This window comes from Rhineura floridana, chromosome 4, assembly GCF_030035675.1.
Source record: "Rhineura floridana isolate rRhiFlo1 chromosome 4, rRhiFlo1.hap2, whole genome shotgun sequence".
In the NCBI taxonomy this organism is placed as follows: domain Eukaryota; kingdom Metazoa; phylum Chordata; class Lepidosauria; order Squamata; family Rhineuridae; genus Rhineura; species Rhineura floridana.
Window position 1 is genome coordinate 118,521,612 of NC_084483.1, and position 19,772 is coordinate 118,541,383.

Here is a 19,772-nt window from a genome sequence, read left to right on the forward strand (position 1 = left end):
GTCACTCCAAAGGGGCCCTGGCAGGACCTCTCCATGGATTTTATAACCGATCTACCAAGGTCACAAGGAATGATTGCTATTTTGGTGATCGTGGATTCATTGACTAAAATGGCCCACTTCCTCCCTTGCTCTGGGGCCTTGGACGCTAGGGAGATGGCAAAGGTGTTCATAAAAGAGATTTACAGATTGCATGGGTTACCAGACAGCCTCGTCTCGGATCGAGGCACCCAGTTCACAGCTAAATTTTGGAAGGCTGTCTGGAAGCAGTTGAAAATGGAGCTAAGGCTTTCCTCCTCTCACCACCCCCAGACTGATGGACAAACTGAGAAACTTAACGCAGTTTTGGAGAGATACCTGTGTTGTTACGTATCTTACCAGCAAACTGACTGGATTTCCTATTTACATGTTGCAGAATTCACCTACAATAATTCCGTGCACACCAGCACGGGGCAAACACCCTCCTTTGCTAATTATGGATTTCATCCCAAGGCTTTTCCCAGCCACTCAGGCAGTGGGCCGGTACCCGCGGCCGAGGAGTTTCTCCAGGAATTACAGGCAGTCCAGCAAGTGTTGAAACAACAATTAGACGAAGCCAAAAGGGAATACAAAAGAGTTGCTGATCAACGTCAGTGTGAGGGGGCCCCCCTCAAGGTGGGCGATCAAGTATGGCTGTCAACTCGCTTCCTTAACATGCCGGGTAAGTGCAGAAAGTTGCAGGATAGGAGAGTGGGACCCTTCGAAATCCAGGCTCAAATAAACCCAGTGGCTTTTCGTTTAAAGTTGCCAGAGACTTTTAAAATGCACCCAGTATTCCATTGTTCCTTGCTAACGAAGGACGCCCCCCCCCAGTGAGCTGAGGCCGATAGAATCTCCAGGGGCACCGATGTTGGTGGGGGGGCAAACAGAGTTTGAAGTGGAGCAGATCCTGGACTCCAGGAGAAGGAGAAACCAGCTGCAGTATCTAATCCATTGGAAGAATTATGGGCCAGCCGACAGATCCTGGGAAAAAGCAGAAGATGTTCACGCCCCCATTTTAGTGAGAGACTTTCATGAGAAATTCCCTCATCGCCCCAAACCAACAGGGTGGGAGGGAGTACAGCATGGAGAAGAGGATGATGTCATGAGCTATGGTTGGAGTTCTGATGTTTCTGAGAATGAACTAGGAGAGGGGGGCAGCTGGGCTGAGGCGTCTGGAGGGGAGGGAGAAGCTTCCCAGATAGAGGGGGGAAATCTTGAACAGACAACAGACTCGGTTCTCACGCACTCCCCCCTAGGAATGTGCTGCCGTTACAGACAGAGAGGGAGGAGGAGGACCAAGGTCGTTCGGCTGCAGAGAAGGGTAGAGAGAAATTGCCTGATGCGTTGGGCCAACCCCCCCCACTTCCTACCATCCTTTCCGAATCAGAAGGGGAGGAGGCAGCCGTCCCCCCATCGCCCCGCACCCGAAGACAGTTAAAATGGCGCCAAAGAAAAGAGGAGGGAAGGGGCGTAGATGTGGGTAGTTTGAGGCGGAGTGAGAGGATCAGGGCCCGAAAGCCCCCTTGATAAGGGACGGGGAATGCTGGAAACTCTGTTCTATCAACTCTCTTCCATGCCGCGGGTTTTGGTTCGTGTTAAGAGTTCATGAGGCGGAGAAGCCTATGTCTGGAAATTACTCTAATAAAAACTGATTTGCTTTCATCAAGTGAGTCTGTTCTTGACTCCCAACCCGGGCACGACACCACCCCTGCCCTTGTGGAACCCCAGTCTTCCCTGCTCCATTGGAGCTAAAGCAAGATGTATCTCTTCCTACAGGAGACAGAACCAGCTGCTCAGAAAGAACTGCAGCTTGTATTTATTTATTACATTTATATCCCACTTAAGGTGGTGTACAGGGTTCTCTCCTCCGCATTTTATCCTCAAAACAACCCTGTGAGGTAGGTTAGGCTGAGATACTGTGACTGGCCCAAGGTCACCCACTGAGTTTCATGGCTAAGTGGGGATTTGAACTCTGGTCTCCCAGGCCATAGCCCAGTACCCTAACCATTACATCAAAGTGGTATTTAAGCCTCCTAAGGCTGAGGCTCCATCTGCACTTTACATTCAAAGTAGTATATCAGTTCAAACAGTTGTGGCTTTTCCCCAAAGAATCTTGGGAACTGTGGTTTGTTAATGGTGCTGAGAGTTGTCGAGAGACCCCTATTCCCCTCACAGAGCTACAGTGATCAGTGTTCCCTGGGGATCAATTGTTAAACCACTCTAGGAATTGTAGCTCTTTCAGGGGAATAAGTCTCCAAATAACTCTCAGCACCCTTCACAAACTACAGTTCCCAGGATTCTTTGGGGAAAGCTATGACTGTTTAAAGCAGCATAATACTGCTTTAAATATACAGGGCAGAAGGGGCCTGACTGCTGCTAAAACATTTGAGCTGTGATGTTAAGCCCAGCATGGAGCTGTCCAGGGTGCCTTACCTTTTCAACCCAGACTATCTTGCTTCGCTTTGCTCTGTTTGCCCAAACCTGAACTCTTACCTTGGGTCAGAACTCCGTACTTAAAACAGGACCCCTGCTTTATAGGAATTTGGTGGCAGATTTGGTTCCGATACTTAAGTGTGTTTTTGTTGCATCTTGTTTGGCCCTAAGGAATGATCAACATGTTTCCAGAATATGCAGGAACTATGCATGAATGTGGAATGTAATATTGGTGCATGAATAGTTTATACACACAGAGGAAGGCTGGGAGGAATGAATGGTTCATGCATGTGGGATCTATGGTACAGTTCATGGGACCAAGGGAATCAAAAGTATGGATGGGATTTATTTCACAAAAAATATGTCTAGCTGTTATGGGTAACACTTTTAAGCATCATGTTGTGTGAGCATTTGCACATTTCCTGTATTTCTGTGTCCTCCAGGGACTGCAAGCCATATTAGGCTTGTCCAGAGACACTGGGCTAGTGCTAGTGCTAGGAAACTCAAGGGCTTTGGGGCGCAGATAGTTTCCTTATCCATCATTCTGGTACTTAAGAGTAGTAGAAAGGAACAAAAATACTCCGAGTGAATGACTGGCTACAAAGGTGGTGTCAACAGAAGAGATTGGGATTGTGGGACCACTGGCTACACTTCATGGGATATGGAGTGATGGCAGGTGATGGGTTGTACCTCAAAAGGACTGGGAAGAATGTATTTGGCCACAGCATGGAGAATTTCATCAGAAAGGTTTTAAACTGACTCTTAAGGGGAAGGGAGATGTAAACTTGGAGATAACGATTGGTGAAGGAGCAGGAACTGAGAAAATGGCTTTAATGAGGCCCAGTAATAGTCTTCATAATAATGTAGGAAGGAAGCCAGACTGTAAATCACATGGTCGTCAATGTCTGTATACTAATGCCTAGAGTATGGGACAAACATGAACTCTTAATACAGGAGGGTAAATAGGACTTGATATGTATAACTGAAACTTGGTGGAATGACTCCCATGACTGGAATACAGCAATTGAAGGATATAACTTGTTCAGAAAGAACAGAAGGGGAGGCAGAGTTGAACTATATGTTAAAAATATTATATCCCTGCCCAGAAATACAGGAGAATGAGCTTGGTAGCTCCACCAAGAGTATCTGGATTAAAATTAAAGGGTCAAGGAATAAAAGGAACATGGTGGGTGGAGTCTACTACCAACCACCCAATCAAGGAGAAAACGAGGATGAAACTTTTGAAAAGCAAATTGCCAATGTTTTGAGGAGGCATGATGTAGTAGTAATGGGGGACTTCAATTACCCCAATATCTGTTGGGAGACAAATTCGGCCAAACACAGCCCTTCCAAGAATTTCCTGACTGTGTTTATTTATTTATTAAACTTGTATACCGCCCCATAGCCGAAGCTCTCTGGGCGGTTCACAATAACTAAAAACAAATACAATTTAAAATACATCTTTTAAAAAACAATTTAAAACACAATTAAAAAATTTAAAACAATATAGAACACAGTATGTGTTGGAGATAACCTTCTCCTACAGAAAGTGGAGGAAGGAACTAGAGGATTAGCTATCCTTGACTTGATTCTAAACAATAGAGGTGAGTTATTGGATGAAGTGGCAGTGAATTCTGGGGGAAAGTGACCATGTTATACATGACTTCTTGATTTTAAAAGAAGCAAAAGCCTAGCGTAGCCATATACGTACCCTGGACTTAAGGGAAACTGATTTTAATAAACTCCGAACAATGATAAGAAAAGTTCCATGGCAAGTGACCCTAATGAGAAAAGAGTCCAAGATGGGTGTAATTTTCTAAAAAAGGAAATTCTAAAGGCACAATTGCAAACAATTCCAACAAGGAAGAAAGGTGGAAAACAGCAAAAGAAGCCAATGTGGCTTCACAAAAGCTGAACATTGATCTGAAAACAAAAAAGGACACATACAGGAAGTGAAAAGAAGGCCAGGCGACAATGGAAGAGTACAGATAGATAGCACAGAATTGCAGGGATGGCAACAGGAAGACTAAAGCTTTCTTCAGGTACATTTATTTATTTATTTATTTATTGCATTTGTATACCGCCCCATAGCCGAAGCTCTCTGGGTGGTTTAAAACAATTAAAAACATTAAAAACAAATATACAAATTTAAAAACACATTTTTAAAAAGCAATTTAAAAACCGTTCCACATGCACACCTTCAAAATCTGCTCCACAGGGTTAGAAGATGGCGTTGGGTACAACCTAATGTTCCCCCAGCAGGGCTCAAGGTCTTCTCCTGCTGACTCTGTACTTGAAGGGTCATGATGGTCTGGGCAAACCGGCATGTCGTGTGCTGGCTTTACCTGGTTGTACATCCATAATAAAAGACTGAGAAAAGAAATGGTGGTACAGCTACTCAGTGAGGATGGCAAAATGACAAGAGATGACAAAGAAAAGGCAGAAGTGCTTGATTCCTTCTTTGGCTTAGTCTTCTCCCAAAGAGGATCTATCTATCTATCTATCTATCTATCTATCTATCTATCTATCTATCTATCTATCTATCTATCTATCTATCTATCTATCTGTCTGTCTGTCTGTCTGTCTGTCTGTCTGTCTGTCTGTCTGTCTGTCTGTCTTCCACCCTTCCTCCCAGAAGGAGCCCAGGGTGGCATACAAAACACTAAAAACACTTGACTTTAAAATATATTAAAACAAAACATCTTAAAATATAAAAACAAAAATCCTTTTTAAAAAAAGCTTTGAAAGCATCCTGAAAAGCAATTCTAACACAGACACAGACTGGGATAAAGTCTCTACTTAAAAGGCTTGTTGAAAGAGAAAGGTCTTCAGTAGGCACCAAAAAGATAAGAGATGATGCCTGTCTAATATTTAAGGGGAGGGAATTCCAAAGAGTAGTGCCACCATGCTAAAGGTCTGCTTCCTATGTTGTGTGGGACAGACCTCTTGATAAGATGGTATCTGCAGGAGGCCCTCACCTGCAGAGCGCAGCAATTGACTGGGTATATAAGGGGCAAGATGATCTTCCAGGTATCCTGGTCTCAAGCTGTATGGGGCTTTGTACACCAAAATCAGAACTTTTGAACTTGGCCTGGTAGCTAATGGGCAGCCAGTGCAATTCTTTCAGCAGCAGGATAACATGTTGGTGATACCTTGCCCCAGTGAACAGTCGTTCCGCTGCATTTTGCACCAGCTGCAGGGTCTGGACCAACCTCAAGGCAGCCCCACACAGAGTGCATTACAGTAATCCATCTTGGAGGTTACCAGTGCATGGACCACAGTGGTCAGCTATCCTGGTCCAGAAACAGCCGCAGATGGTAAAAGGCACTCCTAGCCCCGGAGATCACCTGGGCCTCTAGTGACAAAGATGGATTCAGGAGCACCCCCAGACTACGAACCTGCTCTTTCAGAGTGAGTACAACCCCATCCAAAGCAGGCAACTGACCAATTATCTGAACTCGGGAACCACCAACCTACAGCACCTCTGTCTTCCTGGGATTCAGACTCAGTTTACTGGCCATCATCCAGCCCACCATTAAGTCCAGACACAGGTCCAGGGCTTGCACACCCTCTCCCGATTCAGATGTTACAGAGAAAGAACCCTGGCGGCAGGATCGGAACCACTGTAAAACAGTGCCTCAGACACCCATTTCACCAAGTCGGCTCAGAAGGATACCATGCTCAGTAGTATTAAAAGCTGCTGAGAGATCAAGTAAGAATAACTGGGTTGCACTCCCCCTGGCCTTCTCTTGATAAAGGGGGATCAAAGTTGATTCAGTCTCATAACCAGGCCTGAACCCAGATCGGAATGGGTCAAGATAATCTATGTCATGCAAGAGTACTTGCAATTGTTGTGCCACAACCCTCTCTAAACCTTAAAAAGGGGTTATTTCTGACAGGGCAGTAGTTGCCTATGACCCTCCTGGCAAAGTTGGCGGAGCAGGATAGCAGCTTGAGACTGATATTCGACAAATGATCAAGGAATACCTACTCATTATGAACAAGTTCAAATCTGCAGGACCTGATGAACTGCATCCTGGAATATTGAAGGAAGTGGCAAAGAATTTTCAGAACCACTGTCTATTATCTTTGCAAAATCATGGAGGATAGGTGAAGTGCCGTATGACTGGAAGAGGGCTAATGTTGTCCCTAACTTCAAAAAGGGCAAAATGGAGGAACCTGGGAAAAACAGACCAGTCAGCCTGACATCAATCTCTGGGAAAATTTTGGAGCAGATTATAAAGCGGTCAGTCTGCAAGCACCTTGAAAACAATGCAGTGATTACTAGAAGCCAACATGGATTTGTGAAGAACAAATCCTGCCAAACTAATCTTATCTCATTTTTTGATTGTGTAACCTTCCTGTTAGGTTGTGGGGATGCTGTGGATATAATATATCTCAACTTCAGCAAAACTTTTGACAAAGCGCCTCATGATGTTCTGATTAGCAAGCTAGCTAAATGTGGACTGGATGGAACAACTATCAGGGGGATCCATAGTTGACTACAGAATTGTACTCAAAGAGTGCTTATCAATGGTTCCTTCTCAAAGTGGGGGAGATAACAAGTGAGGTATCACAGGGCTCAGTCCTGGGCCCAGTGCTCTTCAACATTTTTTATTAATGACTTGGAGGAGGAGGTATAGGGAATGCTTCAGATTTGTACATAATACAAAATTGTGAGGGCTAGCTAATACCCTGCAAGACAGAAACAAATTCAAAGTGGTCTTGATAGGCTGGAACATTAGGCTGAAAACAACAGAATGAAATTCAACAGGGATAAATGCAAAGTTCTACACTTAGGAAAAAGAAACCAAATGCACAGTTATAAGATGGAGGATACTTGGCTCAGCAGTACAACATGTGAGAAGGATCTTGGAATTGTTGTTGATCACAAGCTGAATATGAGCCAACAGTGTGATGTGGCTGCAAAAAATGGAAATGCTATATTAGGCTGCATTAACAGAAGTATAGTTTCCAAATCGCATGAAGTATTAGTTCCCCTCTGTTCAGCACTGGTTAGGCCTCATCTTCAGTACTGCATCCAGTGGACACCTCACCTTAAGAAAGATGCAACCAAACTGGAACAGGTTCAGAGGAGGGCTTATCAGGGAACTGTAAACAAAGCCCTTTGAGGAGAGACTGAAAGAACTGGGGATGTTTATCCTTCAGAAGAGACGACTGAGGGGAGATATGAGAGCATTCTTCAAGTACTTGAAAAGTTGTCACACAGAGAAGGGCCAGGATCTCTTCTTGATCATCCCAGAGTTCAAGAAATGAAATAATGGCCTCAAGTTACAGGAAGCCAGATTTTCATCAGGAAAACCTCCTAACTGTTAGAGCGGTATAACAATGGAACCCATTACCTAGGGAAGTGGTGGGGTCTCCAACACTGGAGGCCTTAAAGAGGCAGCTGGACAGCCAGCTGTCAGGTATGCTTTAAGTTGGATTCCTGCATCAAGCCGGGGGTTGGACCTGATAGCCTTATAGGCCCCTTCCAACTCTACTATTCTAAGATTCTAAGTCCTCCATGCTACTTCTGTGGAGATAGAGGGGGATAACTCATAGGGTCATGGGTCCACAGATGTGTTTACCCACCCTGAAGATCGTTTACAGAGGTCCACTCTATAGTGCCCTCTCCACTGAAAGTCAAGAGGGGATTGGTGGGATTTACGGTCTTTTTGGTGGTGCCCCCCCCAATGGAATGCTCTCACCAGGGAAGGTTGACTGTCACCCTCTGTACAATATTTTTGGTGCCAAACAAGGACTTTTCTCTTTCCCCCCAGGCTTTTAGTACTTGTTAGTTTTCATCAGTATTCATGGTGACATAGTTCTAGGTTTTAAAGTAAACACCTTCCCCCCCTGGCTAACAGTTTTAATGTGGATCATTGAGGTTGCTATTATTGGTATATTGGTATGAAAAAATCTCTTCTTACATATAGTTTTGTTTAATGGCGAGGTTGTTTGATGAGATGTAATTATGCATTTTAATTTCTGTTTTTTTTTTAATGTTATAAACCTAGAGGCTTCAGTGTAGGGGGCCAGTTTGTTCAGTACTGACTGTAGTCTGCTTTGTAGTCCTGTGTGGTTTGGCACCTGTGGAAGACTCTCCAGATAGTTACACTCATGGGAAGCACATGCCACATAATGTGGCCTTCTTCTGTATGCACAGTGCTTATACAAAGGGCGTCTAAGACTTGCTGTGTCCTGCAAATAACATATTGAAGTTGCCCTTTGCAAGCTCTGAATGTGCCCCATTGTTCCATCTTTACAATTTAATAAGAGCAATTACTGAAACTTTGAAAAAGTCTGAGGGAGAGACAAGAAAGGGGAAGGACTTGTAGCTGTTATTTATTTATTTACTTATTTATTGTTTTTGTTGTTTTTAAATACATACCCTCATTGTTGGAGAGAGAGCAATAACAGCCATGCAAAAATAAAAATAAAAATCTGTGATGAGTACAGGATGACAGACAATTGATTATGGACACTTCCTGGGCTGAAAATCCTGACACCGGAATTTCCAATAGAAAAGCCATTGCATTTTTTGAAATGCCACTCAGAAAACAACAAAATTATGTTTTCTGTCTCACACTCAAGCAAAGATTCAACAGATTGTGATTTAGAATCAGAATTGATTTTATTGTCTCAGCCAGCCATAGCAACTACAATAAAAACCACCCTATGTAATTACAAGAAAAGCAAACTAATAATATAATATAATATAATATAATATAATATAATATAATATAATATAATATAATATAATATAATATGTTGTCCAATAATGTGACCATGGGCCAACAAATCTTGATTTCAAATCCTTATAATCAACCATACAGTTCTGCATAAAATCTTGTCTAATTTTGGGAGTACATACATCAAAGCCTTCACTCTTGTGTATGCTGTTGGAATCTGATCTATTTGGAAATAACTGAGTTTAGAAATCACGCTCCAAAATACAACCCTTAATAACAAGATAAGCTGCTTATTCCTCACTTTCTCAGTTGGGGTGCAATCCAACTTGTATTTACGCTGGGCTGATGGGAGTTGGATATGGCAGACTCCTGGCTGAGCCAGTGGGGTCCCAGCTCCACCGGGCTCCACCAACAGAAGCCTCTCATCCTAGCTCAGCCATGGCAGTGCCAGGACTCTGCCAGAGCAGCTGGGGATCTGCCAGGGAAGCCCAGCACGGTGGGTGCTGGCGTAAGCCAGCGTAAGGACCAAAAAAGGGCAGTCCAGGGGCATGTCAGAGGAGTGGACAGGAGGGGGGACTTATGCAACATCCAACTCTCATTCGGAGCACCAATGTGGGCCAAAGTTGCACCAAGAAAGAGATCAGTCTAAGAAAATAATTATAACAGAAGTAAATGGGGAGCGCTTAGTCACCAGTAGGGGTATTTGTGTGAGCTGCCTTTTTCTTTTCCATTCCTGCACACAGCTCTCAGCTGAGCCAACGTTCAGCCAGCCCAGCAGCTCCCCAATGGCAAATGAATGCCGCAGAGCTTCCTGGCAACACCCCTTCCAACGGCTTCCCCCGAGTTGGATGGCTCTGCCTGAAGGCAAGAAACAAAAAAAGGTAATGTAATGCATCGATGCAGTTGGAGCTGCAAATATATTACATATGGGAAGCTGAAAGATGCTTGCTTGCCTAAAGCCATGTCTTGAGGGTATGTCTGTGGTGCAATTTCAACTGTGGGCTCCCAGCTGGGGGCCACCAGTACACTAGCTCTTGTGTTCATGGGTTCTCAGATATCTAATTGATTGCATCAGATCCTTGTATCTCCTGGTGAGATACTTTCTACTTTTTTGGGTATATAACACTTAACATTTGGCCCCTGCAGTAGGGCTCCATTGGAAACAACGGTATGTTTCCTTGCTTCTGTGCAATAGATGTTCAACAGTTATGGTCTATTTTCACAAACATCCTTGTCGTGTTTGTGGATGGATGGGGAACCAGTATGAATGGAAGCCCCTGTGTGCATTTGTAAGGACTGGATGCCCCGCTTGTGTCCACCTGACTCCCCAAATTAACATTAAAAAATAACATGACAATCCAACAAATAACTCCATTTGATTATGACATTTTAAACTCATTATGAAAAACCTAGCAATCATTAAAACATGTTAATGACACATATAATAAACATTCCAAAGCAGTTACATGTCAACAGTAATATAACCAGTAACTAGAATACTGTAATTGTTCACTCACACGCATCTGTCTCATGTTCTGTGTAGATAGATTGCCCTGGAAACAAAAAAGGCCAGTTGAAGTCAGCAATATTTGTTGAAGTGATATATGTGCTCAGCTCCTGGTGATGATAAGCTGGGTCATTTGGACCTGAGCTACAAAGATTTTTAATAGGATGCCTTAAATGGTAAATGGCTGACCAAATTCAAACCACATTGAACTTTGGCAACAATCAGTGAAATCTTGGCTACAGACATTCCAGTGGGATGCAAAGAAAAGCATTTGGGTTCTCTTCTTTAGCAGACTTCATTGGAAGTCAGTCTAGTGTATATACTCAAAGGAACATTTACTTGCAAGTAACTCTTTTCTTTCATGCAGTCATAATCAAAGAAATTGCACAGCTATCTCATCGTGACTTGTCTTTGTTTCATGATTGCTAAACACATGGGTATGTATAGGTTTGCCACCTTGCACGAGTTGTTCAGATGTCAGATGATCTTCTCCCTGGTGGTGACATAAATAGCATTAGCTTGCATTTGCAAGGTGAGCAGGGCTACGCTTGTCTGCTTCCACATCAGACCACAACTGGGGCTGTGCTCATATGCAAATGCACATGGGCATTCCAACAGCGACGTTTGCATCTTAAAGCACCCCTTGTTAAATACTTCCAACATCCCTAACAGTATGGGAATTTCCTTTCGGAGATGCTGGGAACTGTAGCTCCAGCTTTCTCCTCAGCAGGAAAGGATGTTTGGCTGTGGAGCTGGAGTGGTTTCCATCACATCCACGGTCACACCCTCCCTTATCTTGCCCCAGATAATGTGTCTGGATCTCTCGGGAGGGAGGGGAAAAGGAGAGACAGTGGCAGGCACTTGCATCTGCAAGGTGAGCAGGACAGTGTTCGACTGCGTCTGCATCAGACCACAAGCAGGGCTGTGCTCACCATGCCAATGCAAATGGGCACTCCAACAGTGACACTTGCATCATACAGCACCCTTTTCAAATGCTTGCAACATCCCTATCAGTATGGCACAGCAGAGTCAACAGACTTGGCTGCGAGAAATCACATGATGGAAAAACCAGCTGATGTTTCTACATGTGCGAACTAGCCCCATGCCTTAGGCTAATATATCTGATGAGGCTAACACACCGAACTGAGAAGCATAGAAGGGCCTCTTCATAGGACAAATACTAATGATACATCCATTAACTATTATATAAGCACATTCCCTTCAAAAGTCTCATGCAGGTGTGACCTAGTAGGTCAAAGGATTATGTCCCTCTTTTTCATTCTTCAGCTTGTTTTTCTTGTATGTCTCTGTCCATTTCCATGTTTATCATTTTTGTTCATTTAATCATGTGCTTTCATGTTTATTTTCCTTTTTTGCAGTGGTTTCTGTTTGTTTTCCTTCCTGTAATAATATTGCCTTCTGCTTGTTTGTTTTTTGTGTTCTGGTAGACTACGAGGCTTGTGGATAGAAGATAATGCTACAAACAAGCACTTTTGGTCTTTGTGGGAAAACAGCCATGCTTGTTGCTCATTATTAAACCATTATGAATTATTTGGGGGGGGGAAGTTTTGTTATATTTCAAGATACACCAACACTTTTTTTTTTGTAATGGAGTTTTGATGGAGTTCAACAATAGTGGTTTTCTGACAGTCAATAAGTGTCTCCGTCCTTCGTGGAAAAACAAAACCCTGAGCTAACAATTCCTATAAAACAGAGCTTAAGGAAGGATGAGTTTGTACACATTTTTATGAAAGGACAAGACCTCCATGTGATGATCTTTGCCAGCTCTTCTCCTGTGATGAAAGTTTCTTGGGAATCTGCCTCTACATAGCCTGATTTGTATTTCACAATAACTTTAAAAATAATCAGCTACAAAACATAGTGAAATATTCATTTGACCCTATTGGAGGCACCTTTGCCAGAAAACTTCATCATACCACATAGTGACTTTTTGCTGTAATAAGTAATCAGATGAGCTTCTCCTAAAATAATTTGAGTTTTTACAAGACATTACACAATGCCAGCTACTCAGTGGATGACATAAAGAGGGGGCATTTTAACCCTCAGCCCAATTCAGGGAAGTTGTCAGCACTTGTCAGCACGTGTTCTCTCAGCACGAATAAATCTGTGCATCAGATACACTGACTAAAAATGTGTGTGGTTTGCAACCAATAGTGGCAAGCTTTGCTTCTTTCCTGCCCTGTCCACTGCTAGCACTAGGGCATGGAGTTTTCTGATTTGTCTAATCCTTCTGCCATGCTGGGAATTCTAGGGAAGATTGCCTTCCTACCCTCAGCACTACCAGGTAGGCATTACCAACAATGATGAGTTTTAGGTGTCTTGTAAAGACATTTTTATTTCCTCAGGGATTTGATTGGTTAACTGCAGATGTTTTATCACTCTTGTGTTATGAGATGAAAATTTGATTTATTGCTGTTGATTCTTCAGACTGCTTAATTTTATTATGTCTCTATACATGAAAATATGTCACACTGCACTTCACAGCACCACTGACAGGTGGCACTGCAAACTGCAGCATGAACATTTCTGCCCCCCCCCCGCATACCTCTCATGCCACCTGGCAGGCAGGCAAGGAGGCAGTGGCAGCCTTGGCGAGCGAGCAGGTGACCTAGGCATGGTGGCAGCTATGCCATGGCAGCAGCAAACTGTGGAGGCATGTGCAGCCTAGGCACGTGGCCTGGGTAGAGGCAGAGTTTATCCAGGGGAGGAGGTGGAGCAGGGTGGCAGTAGCAGCCTAAGTGGGAGGGTGGGAGGCCACTGTGTGGCCTAGGTTTACTGCATAGCAGCAATGTTTGTCCAGGATGGCATGGGGCAATGGTGGTGGAGGAACAGGTGAGTCAAGTGGGTTGATGAGGGGAATGGGAGTGCCGGAGGGGGTTGGGTTGGTGGAGGGAGGAGTAGGGGTTGGGTTGGTGGAGGGGGTTGGGAGTTGATGAGTGGAACAAACAGGGGAGGCATAGCACACTAGTATTTATATAGTTCTATGTTGTACCTCACTATGGGATTGATTTTAGTGCAGGACAAGTTATAAATTACCTAAATAAATAAATAAAGCAACCATTTCTCGGTGTGTTTGTTTAGACATTTTCTATATTACTCTTCAGTGCAAGAGTTTCAGGGTAGCATAGTTATGAAAAATTAGAGCTGTACAATATATATATTTCAGGACCCTCCTTGTTCGCTCAGATGGCAGGTTGCCTCAGCTTTGAGTGACAATGGGCTTTGCCTCATATCTGAGGCAGAGTCTCTTTGCTTCTCATTTTCTGAAGCCTTGGATTACTTCCTTGTTGAATATAATGGGGAAATCAACAAATGCCTATTTTTAATGGGGTTTTTCCTTAGAATTGGATGACAGCCAGATGCAGTAGCCCTTTCACAGCCTGCCAAATTTCAGGGGGAAAGCTGCAGAGACTCTTATGCTAAACATATTATGGCTTTTTTGTGTGTGAAAGTATTCACCAGTATAGACTACCAGCACTTCTGTTTTGCTGCACATGGCAGCCGCAACACTTTTATTGAAATGAGCACCTCATTTTTTTAACTAAAGAAAGCACTATATGTATATGCACACATACACACACAGCCAGAGCTTGGAAAAGTTACTTTTTTGAACTACAACTCCCATCAGCCCCAGCCAGCATGGCCACTGGATTGGGCTGATGGGAGTTGTAGTTCAAAAAAGTAACTTTTCCAAGCTCTGCATTATAGTGTTCACCAACGACTAATCTAACATTGTCCCTCCTTGTACAGCACTCAGAATCCCAGTCCACTACTCTTCCAGCTAGGGAGGGGGTTTGAGTTCTTCTTTGCTTCACAGGTGAGAAGAGCAGCTTATCACAGTGGCTTTATGTTGGGTTTTGAGCTCTCTTTTACACTTTCCCTCTCAGAACACCAGCAGCAGCCGCCTCTCAGTGCTGGAGGAGCCCCTTCTCTCTGCTCCTACCTTCCTGAAGGGCCAAAGGCATCTGAGCTGGCTGTCATCTCTTGGTGTGTATCTGACAGATCAGGTGGATGATGCATCCTGTGACCTCTTGGCCTACTGGACAGTCTACAGGTATGGCAGGACCTGGCCACAGCCCCTCCACCACTTGTCTTGCCCAGCAACCATTGTACTAAGCAAGAAGATCAGTGGTGAGCACAGCTCCGTTCCTGATGTGGTCACCATAGGCAGATACCATCTCCCAGTTAGTTGTGGCTCTCCAGCTGTGTTGCCCTTGCTAGAATAACACAATCACAGCTTCTGATATATTCCTTTTATTTCCCTCCCAATAACATGGTAGTTAGAAGTAATATGGAGAGCTCTGATAAAGTCATTCCCTGGTTGGGAGCTAGAGGTATCAGTCACAAAACTACTGCCTTCGCCCCTCTTTGCCTGGCATTTTCCATTTTGGGATAACTTGGAGATACTTGGGGAAAATACAAAAATGTGTCAAATTGGCCTAGAAAAGTAAAACACCCTGCCAAAGCTTCAACGACCTGGGTTGCTGGATTCTGAGACAGCCATGGATCTCTCCAAAGTGGGGATATTTGCCTTGAACATGAGCCCCATCTGGGGCTTTGGCACAACCCTACCAAAACAATTAGAACACTAGAAATTACAAATATAAATAGCACAATGCTAACAGATAAAATAATGAAGCAGCAAAGCTGATATTATCATTATCATTATTAATTAAATTTCTTAGACGCCTTCTACTAAAAATAGTCTCAAGACGACTTACAATATAAAAGTACTATAATATATATATTACATATATGCTATACTTCTCAGTGGGATATACATAAGACATCAATAAAAGTCAACAGAGCACAATAAGCCAGGGTTACAGCTAGCTCACATCACATGCCTAGGCAAACAGAAATGTCTTTACCTGGTGCTAGAATAACATGAAGGTTGACCCTAGGCAAGTTTCTTTGGGGAGGGCATTCCTTATCCAGGGAGCTACAACTAAGAAGGCTGTCTCCTTGGTCACTATCCATCTGTTGTCAGATGGTGGAGGGACACAGAGAAGGTCAGTGGTAGAGCATCTGCCTTGCATGCAGAAGGTCCTGGGTTCAGTCCCCAGCATCTCCAAGGAAAGCTAGGAAGGAATCCTATCTGAAATCCTGCAGAGCCATTGCAAATCAGTGCGGACAATCCTGCACTAGATGGACCAATGGTCTGACTTGGTATAAGGCAGCTTCCTATGACTTCCCATGAAAAATGTAAAGTGTAGGCTCATGTGGTAGACATTCAAGACTTGCAGCTGGGGGGCGTGCGGATCCCATGGCTCTCCCGATGATGGCCTACAACTGCCATTATCCCCAACCATGAGCCATGCTGGCTGGGACTGATGGGAGTCTGTCAACATCTAGAGGGCTACAGGGTTCACTAACTCTGACTTACAGACACTGTGTTTTGATAAACATCCAGCCTCAATTTGAAACAACCCACATTGATCCGTCTCTCTCGGGACAAAAAAGCATCAGGCTCACTTGAAGCTCATATCTTCTGCTGCCAAATCCTGTTCTTTAAAACTGGAATGGGGGAGAGGGACTGGCTGGTGAAAGGGAGGAGCTTTTGTAGATGCTGAAAAACATTGTTGCTTCTCATGTTCCTAGACATTGTCCTGGCACTAGTAGGGGCCCTGGAAATATGTGCCAGTGGGGGGGGGGAAACCTCAAGTAATTCAAATGATGCCCCCACTACCCCCAACCAGAATCGAGGAAAATATTTAAAAGTGCATGTTTTAATATCATTCTAACCACCACAAATTGACTAGAGTGTCTGAGATGTTTTTCTTTTAGATGAAACACCTTTCTTTTCTTTTTTAAACCACCAACAAAAAGGAGGTGACATGGTAGAGAGAGAGCCCCACACAATAGGTGTTACCCACACTTTACAATTAGAAGGCTTTGAATATTCAGTCAACCAAGTCCTTAAATTGGCTGAACACTCTGAACTGCTTTATTTATATTCTTTCTAAGGGTCAACAAAGACACTAGGAAGTAAACCATGCTTCCAGTGGCAAAGGGCCAAAATACATTCATATAATTACTTTGATTTCTTCTTCCTGTACAGCGACTTGGCTATTTGCTGGAAATGCCAAAATTAGAAACTTGAAAGAACTAATTAAAAATCTAATTACTGCCATTAGGAATCTCTGACCTGTAAAAAATATGGAGCCTCCTAAATGCTAAGAATAGTCCCTAAACCCTATTGCATTTTTGTGAGAATTCTGACAATGTGACAAAGTTTTGGGGCAGACTGAAAGATTGCATGCAAATAACAGAAGCACTCACTGCATATTTTCATGTAACTCTTCTGAAGTGTTGGGCAGCAAGCATGACCTGCAAATTATTAGCAGGCAAAAACACATCCAACGTCCTCATTAAATATTTGCTTCTAATTTGCAGCTCTGTAGATGTTAAAAATTATTGTTTTTACCAAAGAATTTGACGATCTAACACCCCAACCTAAGCCGGAGAGCATTATGCAGTACATTATATTGAGTTCAGCATTCTCGCAATGTTCTACCTTGGGAGACAGATGAAAGTTCACATGATTCAGCCTTCCCCAATCTGGAACCCTAAAGATGTTTTGGGTTACATTTTTCATCATTCTTGACCATTGACCATGCTGGTTAGGGCTGATGGGACTTGGAGTCCAAGACAGATGAAGAGAACCAGGTTGGGAAAAGATGAGTAATGGTCTACCTTGTTCACCCTGGCCAAAAGAAGCCAACTTTCCTGAGTAAATACAAAATCAATAAATATTAAAAACACAAAGGGTCAGATCCGAGTAGACATGTATTGGATTGCAGCCTTAGTCACTCTTAGGGTAGACCTACTGAAAGTGAGTATACCTGATTTCAGTGGATGCTCTCTAAGTACAACCAAGTCTGATCCAGCCCAAATGCTTCTTGTGTTGTTGTTGTGTTTTAGATACGATAAGCTGACTTCTATGATCTGCTCCATATTTATTTCAACTTTAGATCAAGTCATTTTTTGTTTGTGCTTGGCTAGTATTGACATATTTTGATGATGTTTTTAGGTTGGGTTTCTTATATTACTGTATTGTAATAATGTATAATGTTTGTATTTTATTTGGATGTTTAACCAATCTTGTACAGGTTTAGTATGATTTTTTTAAACCAAGGAATTTATAATATCATATACCTGCCAGTTCCTAGTGCTGCTATCTTTGAAAATTGGTCTTGGTTTTATATTTTATTTAGGAAAATTGGCCTGTTTTGCCTGTGATGAATTGGTATAGCATCTGTTACTGGAGTCTAGTGTAAAAGCGATGTTAGATTATGTTTAGTTATTTTACTCATTTATTTATTTATTTATTTGACGCATTTATATTCTGCCCATCTGACATTTTGGAGCACCGGCTTGCTTAACACAACAAAACACTAAAACAATAATACAAAACAAAGTGTCATTATAATCACAGAATTAGATTAAAAAGGCAATCAAACAACATAAAGATTGTGGATTTTTAAAAATAGCAAGGCTGGTTTCATGTTTATATATATGATTGTTGTTCTGTGGAATTTGCACTGGGAATTCTTCACCAAATTAAAATTGTGCCTCATTGGCTTTGTCTGATGCCCCTTGTGCAGTGCTTTTTCTTTTGCCTTTCGTTGGGACAGAGGAAACTGCCTTATGCTGAATCAGACTGTTGGTCCATCTAGCTCAGAATCGTCTCCACGGACTGGCAGCAGATCTCCAGGGTTTCAAGATAGATCCCTGGGGCTGACTCGGGCACCTTTTGCATACAAACCACATTGTTTATCGTTGAGCTATGGACTTTCATCAGAGAGACAGGAATGCTCAGATAATGGCTGTGTCATATAACTGGCTGTGAAAATGGAAATGGACTGCCTTCAAGTCGATCCAGACTTATGGTGGCCCTATGAATAGGGTTTTCGTGGTAAGCGGTATTCAGAGGGGGTTTACCATTGCCTTCCTCTGAGGCTGAGAGGCAGTGACTGGCCCAAGGTCACCCAGTGAGCTTCATGGCTGTGTGGGGATTCAAACCCTGGTCTCCCAGGTCATAGTCCAACACCTTAACCACTACACCACACTGGCTCTCATAACTGGCTGAATCCATAGACAAATGTATGAGCCAAAAGCAGATAATACCAGGCCTTACCATAATATTTGCAGCTTTTAAGAGAGTTTAATTTACATAATGCTTCCAACTTTATAATAAAACTTGAAATGGGGAGCTATTCCATTAGATCTCTCCACCTTATCACATGCTGGGCATTCTTAATGGTCATTCATTTTTCAGAATATCCCCAAATCTCATTCCAGGTTTATAATTTCATTTTGCAAAGGAAGAAAGCTAAACATTCTTCACTGTCTGTGCATAGGAAGTGGCTATTAAACAAAATAATTCAAGATTCCAGAGCCAAGCTCTTAGGCCCTTATTTGATCTTTAATCAATTTTTATTCAGGCAAATACCATTTGATGTCAATGACTTCAGACTGAATAACAGATATGAAGTGCCAATTGATCATCAAAGTGCTCTACCAGCCCTAACCCTGCTGAAGTTAATAGGATTTTTGTTCTTTATATTATCTCTTGCTGCATCCCCAGTGTTTTTTTTATAATTGCAAGGAACTCGCCCTACAGTGTCAAGGTTAACCCTTTCCATGCATTTATCTTTGCCCCATATAGTGTGAATATAGTGGCTTGTTATGCCACACACCCCTGATAGAATTGTTATAAGAAGCCAATTGTAGCCAGAGACGGGCGTGGGAATTTGTACTCATGTTTTCTTCATAATTGTAATGCAGGAGCACTGAAGCCACTTGCAAGGGAGATGTGGAAAGTGGCAGGGAGTGCTTAATTCCCACCCACCCCAATTCTCTCCTGTAGATAGGGCCAACATCAAGAGTTGGCAGCATTAGGCTGCTGCCAAGGTCTCAGAATCTTGTCAGAATCACTGATAACACCTGTGGGAGGGGACTGCCATTACCACTACTTCCCTTCTCTTTGGGATGGGGTCCTTCTCGGAAGTTCCCCTCTCCTCCTCCCCCCTCCATCTACCTGTACAGGCAAAGAAGGCAGGCAGTTTGAATGATTACACAAGAAGGGTAGCATG

At 43.0% G+C, this 19,772-nt stretch overlaps 1 long non-coding RNA gene across 1 annotated transcript in view; it reads left to right on the plus strand.

The window, feature by feature from the left end:
* Positions 1–19,772, plus strand: part of LOC133383451 (uncharacterized) — an 87,194-nt gene that overhangs the window by 12,432 nt on the left and 54,990 nt on the right. The window contains exon 2 of the long non-coding RNA XR_009762293.1: positions 9,890–10,027. This is a non-coding gene — a long non-coding RNA (uncharacterized LOC133383451). The remainder of the gene's footprint in view (positions 1–9,889; positions 10,028–19,772) is intronic.